This window comes from Pinus tabuliformis, chromosome 3_2 (genome assembly GCF_031772625.1).
Source record: "Pinus tabuliformis cultivar Carrire ecotype Pingquan chromosome 3_2, CPIR1, whole genome shotgun sequence".
In the NCBI taxonomy this organism is placed as follows: Eukaryota; Viridiplantae; Streptophyta; class Pinopsida; order Pinales; family Pinaceae; genus Pinus; species Pinus tabuliformis.
The window spans coordinates 395,272,922-395,280,866 of record NC_142302.1 but is presented as its reverse complement, the minus strand read 5'-3'; the positions used below and the strand labels follow the sequence as shown (position 1 = coordinate 395,280,866).

Here is a 7,945-nt window from a genome sequence, read left to right as displayed (position 1 = left end):
TGCACTAGTCAGGGCCATATGTCATCAAATAAATCACAGATGGTGGCACGGTTCAGATCAGAAAGCTAAATGGAGAACCTTTTCTAGGAAAAGTGAATGGAAGCTAATTGAATCCATATGCTGTAGATCAGGCTCAATGACTACATGACGATCAAAGAGTCTTAGTGCTCCAGGCAGTTGTAAAGGAGTGAGAGACTATAAACTACACTGCCCATTTTGGGGACTATGTGATAGGGGGGCTGCGTGAAAAAGGGTGATGTCATAGTACTAGAAGCCGCACGAAGGGAGCTATGCTATGGAGGGATATACCACACAGGACAACTAGGAAATGATCGTTAGAGTCATTGTTCATCATTGGAAAACTAGGAGACGGTTAAGAGGAGCAGGTGGGTGGTATTTAAGGCTGAAAATTTTAGAGATCTGCCACCAAATCAGCATTAATGAACGAATTTTGGGGGAACGGTCGGATTTGAATTCAAATTTCCCTATAAATTACGCATGCCCATCTAGCAAAGAACACTTTTCACCCTTATAATTTTTGAGTTGTGTTGTACGTCGCTTATGAATCGTGAGTTCTTTGAAGCTTTGATTGCAAGCCCCATGTTCGATAAATTTCTCGAGCTTTAGATAGGAAATTCATTTGTGACATCATGTCAAAACCAGGTCCTCCTAAGACTCCAAGCACTGGAGGAACTGTTTCCTCCGAAGGAGCTTCTTTAGAGGTTGTGAGCATGGAGGATCCGGCTCCTGTGCCTATGATGCCGAGGTTTCTTAGGCCAAAGCCTACACTGGTGTGAGAGATCCAAAAGCTGAAGAAAGACAAGCAGAAAAGGTCGGTGCCAGTGCATGAGTCGCCTAGGAAGCATTCTGCTGCCCAGATGTAGAAGAAGGATAAGCCACCTGAGAAGGTTGTAGATTGGGAGATTGAAGAGGGAGTCGAGGATATAGATATAGAGGGCATGGAGCCCATCACCAAGTTTCCAGAATACATCCCTCTGTTTAAAGGGAAGACGAAGGTCATTAAGGACGTAGACATGAATAAAATCATCATTTACACACCCTTGTTTCCATAAAAGATAACCTTCGAAGGTACATGCGTGGCATGGGTTCCCCTTTTAAAGATGGAGGATTAGGACCTGGCTAACCATGAGAGGTTCCCCCACCTCATGATAGAAAACAATGTGAGCCATGTATACTACAAATAATCAGGTTTCACTGAGTTGGATTCAATTGAATAGATCCACGGAGTAGAGCAATCCGGGTTGTTGAACCTGTAGTGGGTGCCTCGCTACCATCTGTCCAACATTAATACCACCTGTATACATCAGTTGCTTACTTGGGTGCATGATGGGTGCTTATGTCTTGGTGCACCTATCCCCAAGATATGCTCATCCACAGGATCACGCACCTACCACACCAAGTTCTGAATCCAACGAGGGAGTTTGGCAGCAAGACAAGCGAGAGAGACTTGGAAGAGCAGATGAAGAAGAAATTTGAGCTTATCAAAAATCCATGAGGGTAATCCATAATATCCATCAACGATTCCACGGTAAACATTGCCATCGAGATACTGGCCAACAAAGTTATGAGGAAGTGCCATGAGGTCGAGGTTTTGGGGCTTGTGGTGTCATTGGCTGCACAATGTGCGGAGGGCGTGTAGTTTAACTAGTCGTGATACTTATGTAGTGAGTTCCTTGCAAATTTTTGCGAGGCCCAAGATGAGAGCAATACCTTCCACTATGCTGCTTTGCATTGTCCTAGTTTCTTGGGATCTGCAGGAGGATAGCCAATTTCCTCCCGTGTGTTAGGCGAAATATTTGTCATAATAATAACATTGTAGTACAGTTGCCCAACTATTTACTTGTCAATCCGGGGTACGTAAGCTGCCGAAACATGTGCACTATATATGCAGGACTAAAGTAGAACTAATCTAGTCTAATCTACATTACTAAAATCAACTTTATCTATGAATGGAGATTTGTGTGAAAGAAAAGCATTACAACATGTGAAGAGTTAACAACAAACGACATATGTGAGCTCACATCCATAAATCAATATTACAATAATCAAATGACAAACATGAAAGCATAACAATGAAAGAATCTAAGACTAATCAATCTTCTTACAATTTCCAACTATCCTCCCCTCCCTATGGAGAGGGAGCACTCTCCTTTATACATGAGAGTATTTGAAGATAAGATAAGAATGCATTAATTACATACCCACTATTCTCTCAACTGCTCTCAACCACTTTCCCAATATTACAAAATATAGTTCCTTCAAATCCTCCACACATCTTTCACATATCTTAAATAAGATATGCCAACCAAATATTCCATCGTCTTCTCCTTAGGACTAGGCTTGAATAACTATCTCCCTGAAATGGTGGAGGATATATTCAAGAAGTCTCTTTGAATTAATCATTCTCATATTCCTACATATTACAAAGCTCACCCATATTTGAGATATATATGAAAACATGTATATTTTCTAATATTAATCATAAATTCACTCTTAATACTAAAATGAATAGATTGGAAAATAATAATATGAAACCCAAATGAATTTATGAAAATGATATGATGAAGGGTTTAATAGGATGATGGAATGTAAGGAATAGTGAAGGGAAAGGTGGATGAAAAAGTGACATTTCTGAGTCCTAACATCCCCCCCAACTGAAGTTGTTGCATGTCCTCATGCAACCATGCATGGATCGTATGAGGAATTTTTGGCATCTGAACTTTGGCTTTGATTGATGATGTCTTTTTAATAATGAATGTTTCCAGGATATGTGAAAGATGTGAGTAACAGATTGTGAGTAACAACTGGCACTTTCCTATGGTTGGTTCTTGTGTAACAACCATGAATATAAGAATGTTGGTTCTTGTGTTAACAACATTCATTTCGTTATTTTTCTTGCTGTAATAATAATGTAACCACAAACTTCATTGGAAATCATAAGCTACAATGTGCATGAGAAAAAATCACTGAGTGTACGAAAGTCATTTCTCTGTCTTTATGAATCATGCCAATATGTATATCAATGCATATGAAGCAAAGTGCAAGAGTGGATCATTGGAAAATAAATTTTGGTGAATGGTAAATGGGATGAAAATGGAATGATGATAGTGGGAAAATGGAATGATGGTAGTAAATATGTGGTGACTATGAATATAGTTCCCCCTCCCCCCCAACTGAAGTTGTTGCATGTCCTCATGCAACATAGTGTAGGTCATGGAAGGGAAAAGGAAATGGAGTATGGTGAGGAAATTTTCCAAAATATTCAAGTCAGCATATAAGGAATTGCATGATTAAAGCTTAGAAAATAACATGCCTCCACTCACCCAAAAAGTAGATGAACTATGCAATAGGAATGGTGTTGTTGCAACTGCTAGATCAACAAAACATGACTAGTGCGGGAGCTGCAACTGTACTGCTATAACTGCAACTGTTGGAACTGCTGTAACTGCTATAAATGCAACTGCTGGGACTATTGTAATATCAACTGCTGGGATTGCTGTAATAGCAACTGTTGTAACTGCTATAATAGCAACTGCTGTAACTACAACTGTTGGGACTGCTGTAATAGCAACTGCTGTTACTGCTGTAACTGCAACTGTTGGGATTGCTGTAATAACAACTGCTATAACTATTGTAACTACGACTACTAGGATTGCTGTAATAGCAACTGTTGTTACTGCTGTAGCCGTAACGATTGGGACTGCTATAATAGCAACTGCTGTAACTGCTATAATAGCAACTGCTGTAATTACAACTGTTGGGACTGCTATAATAGCAACTGTTGTTACTGCTGTAACTGCAACTGCTAGAACTGCTGTATCCGAGAATGTGAAGTGGAGGGATTTGAACTGCTGCTAATGAATTAGGGAAAAGAGGGAGTATGAAAGTGGACTTGAGTACTCTCATATATAAAGTCATACTTTTGTAACTGCAACTGCTGGAACTACTGAGGGAGTCAGGAAAAATTGCATAGTCTTCACCCACTACAAACCTGATGGTACAATTCTAATCATGCGAATGAATGTGTCGATGTCAAGCATGAATAGAAATCATTGGATTACCAACCATTGATGGATGTCATTAACCAATGCGAGGCAACTGACCATTGATGTCAATGAGTGCCAAGGTACTTGAGCACATCTTGCGAAGTGCGAATGGATGTGTTGAGGTCGAGCCACTTGCAAGATCTAAGGATCAAGGGACATTGACATATTCCCATGATCGTCAGTGAGAGAACTTGCCATTAAGGCATGCAAGCCTCTGGGTACTCAAAATGGACTCTAGTCTATATCCCAGATAAGGTGTTGAGGTCGATGGGGCAAGACTAGTTGAAAGGTGGTCCTTAAGGAATCCCACATCAGTCAATGCAAGTTATTATAAAAAGAGTTGGTAGGACTATAAGAAAGATCTCAGTAGCAACATAGTTTATGGAAAGGGAATCGAGGCAATGGAATCAGGGAAAGGAAGTTTTTTAATTCAAAAGGAAAACTAGAAAGGCAAAGATGAACTGAAAAAGATAAAGGAAATGATGTATGCTGCTCAGAAAAATAGGCGTATGTGAAGTCATGATGGATTAGGTAATGGAATATGGGCTTCAACATGGGGATGATCAATATGCTTAGAAGGAGAAATGTGGGTAACAAATCATGACGCAGAAGTTTTTTTTGTGTAGTGGAAAATGTCATGAAATGTGTGAGAATCAACTCCTTCAAGCTATCAACAAGTCATGTTTTCATTTATTTTTTTGTTGAAAAGGACTTTATGATTCAAAAGAATCTCTTCGGCATAGGAATTGATCGTTTGTGCATCTAAAAATGCTTAGTATAGATCCTGCATGAAAAATTGTGAGAAAATCGAAAAAACATAACATGTATAAAGAATAAGTACGAATATGGCAAGAAAATAAAATGTTTTTGTACATGTTGCCATTGTGCACTTGTGTCTCATCGTCTTGCAGCTTGAGGGGATTTGAGAGAAACAAATCATCATAAAGTGTAAAAACATGTTCGAGATTGTGTTGAGGAAATTTCCATTTACAATGCTTTGAACATTATTTATTATCTAGCTACGAGCTCTCCAAATTCAAATATACTAGGACAGAAATAAGGTTGTACTCATGCCCTAGTAGGAAATCTCTAAGATTGAGTTACTCCTGGCAATAGAAAGAAACAATGAGTTTTGTTTGTAGGCTATTCTCCATGCTCTAACATAAAACATATTGCATCATTGCTAAGAGTTTCAAAGAGTGGAGTGGCACAACACGACTATCATGAGTTTCAAATTAGAGAAGTGAAATAGCGTAAGACTTGGGCCATGTTTAAAGTAATGATTATAATGATTTATAAGTGAACCATTACGGCCTTTTTCAGATTATAAGTGTTTCTTGTCGCCGACTCAATAAGATCAATGTCTTCTCATATCTCTTTTTCATTCTAAGCAAAGACTCCATCGAAGGTCAAATAAAAGAAGCGATAGAGGCAGCCCATTAAACCATCAACCACACTATTCGTGGTGAGTGTAGTCCTCTGCCCGTGAGTGGGGGCATAGGATTTTAATTAATATTCCTCGATCCATGTAGAACCAGTGTCGATGGTGCCATGAAGAAACGGAAACGAATATCAATTTTGATCATCAACTATTTTACCATTTCTTGTGAACCCATCAATCTGAAGATATTCTCTGCTGGAAACACTCAGAAAATCCCAAGTAGACAATTGATTCTAAAATAACTGAAGACAGAAAGTATGTTTTTTATCTATTATAGAAAGCAGCGACCCTATGAACGAACTCTTTTATTGTGATCTCACTACTCTTCCTTAATGCCTTGAAGGTTTTAAACTCCAACGCTGGTCAATCAGTTTTGGGTTCGATTTGCATGGGCCATTGTTAAACCCAACCTGCCAAATGCATGGTCGAGAAGAAGAAATGGTGGGGATAGATGAGGCTACATCGAATGCCCTGTGTGATCACATAAGAAAGCAGGGATTCGAAGGCCACCTGTTCTCAGACATAATAATTTCGTTTCTCTCCAAAGAATACCCGCTTCATAAGATCGTGCTCTCTCAGAGCTCCTATTTCTTATCATTGCTCTCCGGGTCTTGGAAAGAGAACGGGAAGGAGATGCTTCCTTTCCAAAAACTGATTGATAACTTTGAAGCACAGTATGATCTTGTTTCAAATGATGGTTTTGTGTTCACTTTCCGAACCAATACCGAAACTAGTTGGGGTAATGTGTTCGCTTCTTTTGGAGTAGCTCCAGCTCCTGTCCAGATCATCAAATGAGGCCATTCATTTTTCAAAGATATCTTTCCATTTCCAATGAGACCCAAATGAGTTTCTAGTGCAACAAGCTTATCTAAAAACAAGATTGCAGTAAATTCAACAAGGACCTGCTGTCCACAGAAAACACCAAAGCTAGCAACTACAATGACACCATGAGACCTCTTGTGAGCAAGTGTCACATGGGCACTATTAAGAGTGATCTTAACATTATTTTCGTCAAGAAACATCTTAGCACGTGAATCAATATTAGATATCTCGTCAAACAATGCTTTGGTTTCATTTGGGGCGGTAGAAACTGCAGGAAAAACAATTTTCCCAGGCTTACGTTTATCTGGTACAACCACTTCATAGTCTCCCTTTGCAATAACTCGCAGATCGTCCAACACATGGTTCACAACATGTTCAAATGGAACCTTAATCATAGTGATATAATCTGCATTTGCAAATAAGATTTCTTTGAGTTGTCGTTCCCACCTGGACCACTCTTTTGTGTAGGAACCCTTAGTGCAGTCCAACTTTCCATGCCTATTAGTGTGAAGCTTGTATAAATTCAGTCCTTCATCCAAGATACCTTTAATTGAATTAGGAAAAGGATCCCTGTCAGGCTTCAACAAAGGCATCTTAACAAGCAGGCCAAAACGTTCATGCATTTTGGTCTCAAATTCACTCCTACTCTTCCCCTCATAGAGATTGTAAAACATGAGTAGAACATAGCCAGTCATATCCAGACTACCTGGGTGGTTAACTCACTGAAGAACACAAAACATGAAGAGTGCCAGAGCATGAATAGGAAAAGGATGTAGACATAAATGACGCAACCGTCTTCCCTCCTGGGGAAATAGACAATATCGAATGGCGCAATTTTCCTCACTGGTCTGATATCTTCTTGATTTTCCTGACGATATTTCTGCTAGATTTTCACCTCATCCCCGAGATTTTCTCCATGATTGGACATCTAAAGCACGAGATTATAATCAGAATGTTAACCATATTCCTAAAATACAGATTCGCGATGGCGGCAACTCCTGATAGTGATGCTCATATCAATATGTTTTCAATAAGGCTAAAGGAGCGAGATCCGATCACAGGACAACTAGTTATCAATCAACCCACTCAATAAATATAGTTATTCCACATCTAAGGCCAGGCTTCCATTGTGGTCCTCTGTTCCAGACCTCTAATTTTCTCAGAAAGCTTCATATGTGGATGAAAAACATCTAGGGAGGTTTGAAATAAAGGTTGAAGTATAATTCATATCATGCGAGTATGTGACTTTCATGGGGCATAGGTCATTCTTTAAAATCAAAGGTTAAAGGGGAGGGTGGAAAGAAGTAGCTAAACCTCAAAGTCCATTGATGCATACAATAATAGGGGGTAACTTCCTCCTTTTAGAATGAAGCTCGAGGTAGACCTCGCATGCAAATACGAAACCAATGACTATTCTTAATTCATTTATTTACAATAGAAAAAGGTAGCAAGTGGTGAGACAAACCCATAAAAGGTAAGGCGCTGATTGTTACCACAAAAATGCATGTAATTGATGTTGCCGACATAGGATAGCAATGGCATCCATAGGGGTTAGTTACATTCAAGCAATTTATTCCAATATGAGAAAGATCTTCATCATTCCTATTTTCTGATC

The 7,945-nt window shown here is 39.2% G+C and overlaps 1 pseudogene; it reads right to left on the bottom strand.

The window, feature by feature from the left end:
• Positions 1 to 6,092: 6,092 nt before the first annotated feature.
• Positions 6,093 to 7,025, bottom strand: LOC149181061 (tRNA ligase 1 pseudogene; annotated as a pseudogene).
• Between the last annotated feature and the right edge of the window lie 920 nt (positions 7,026 to 7,945).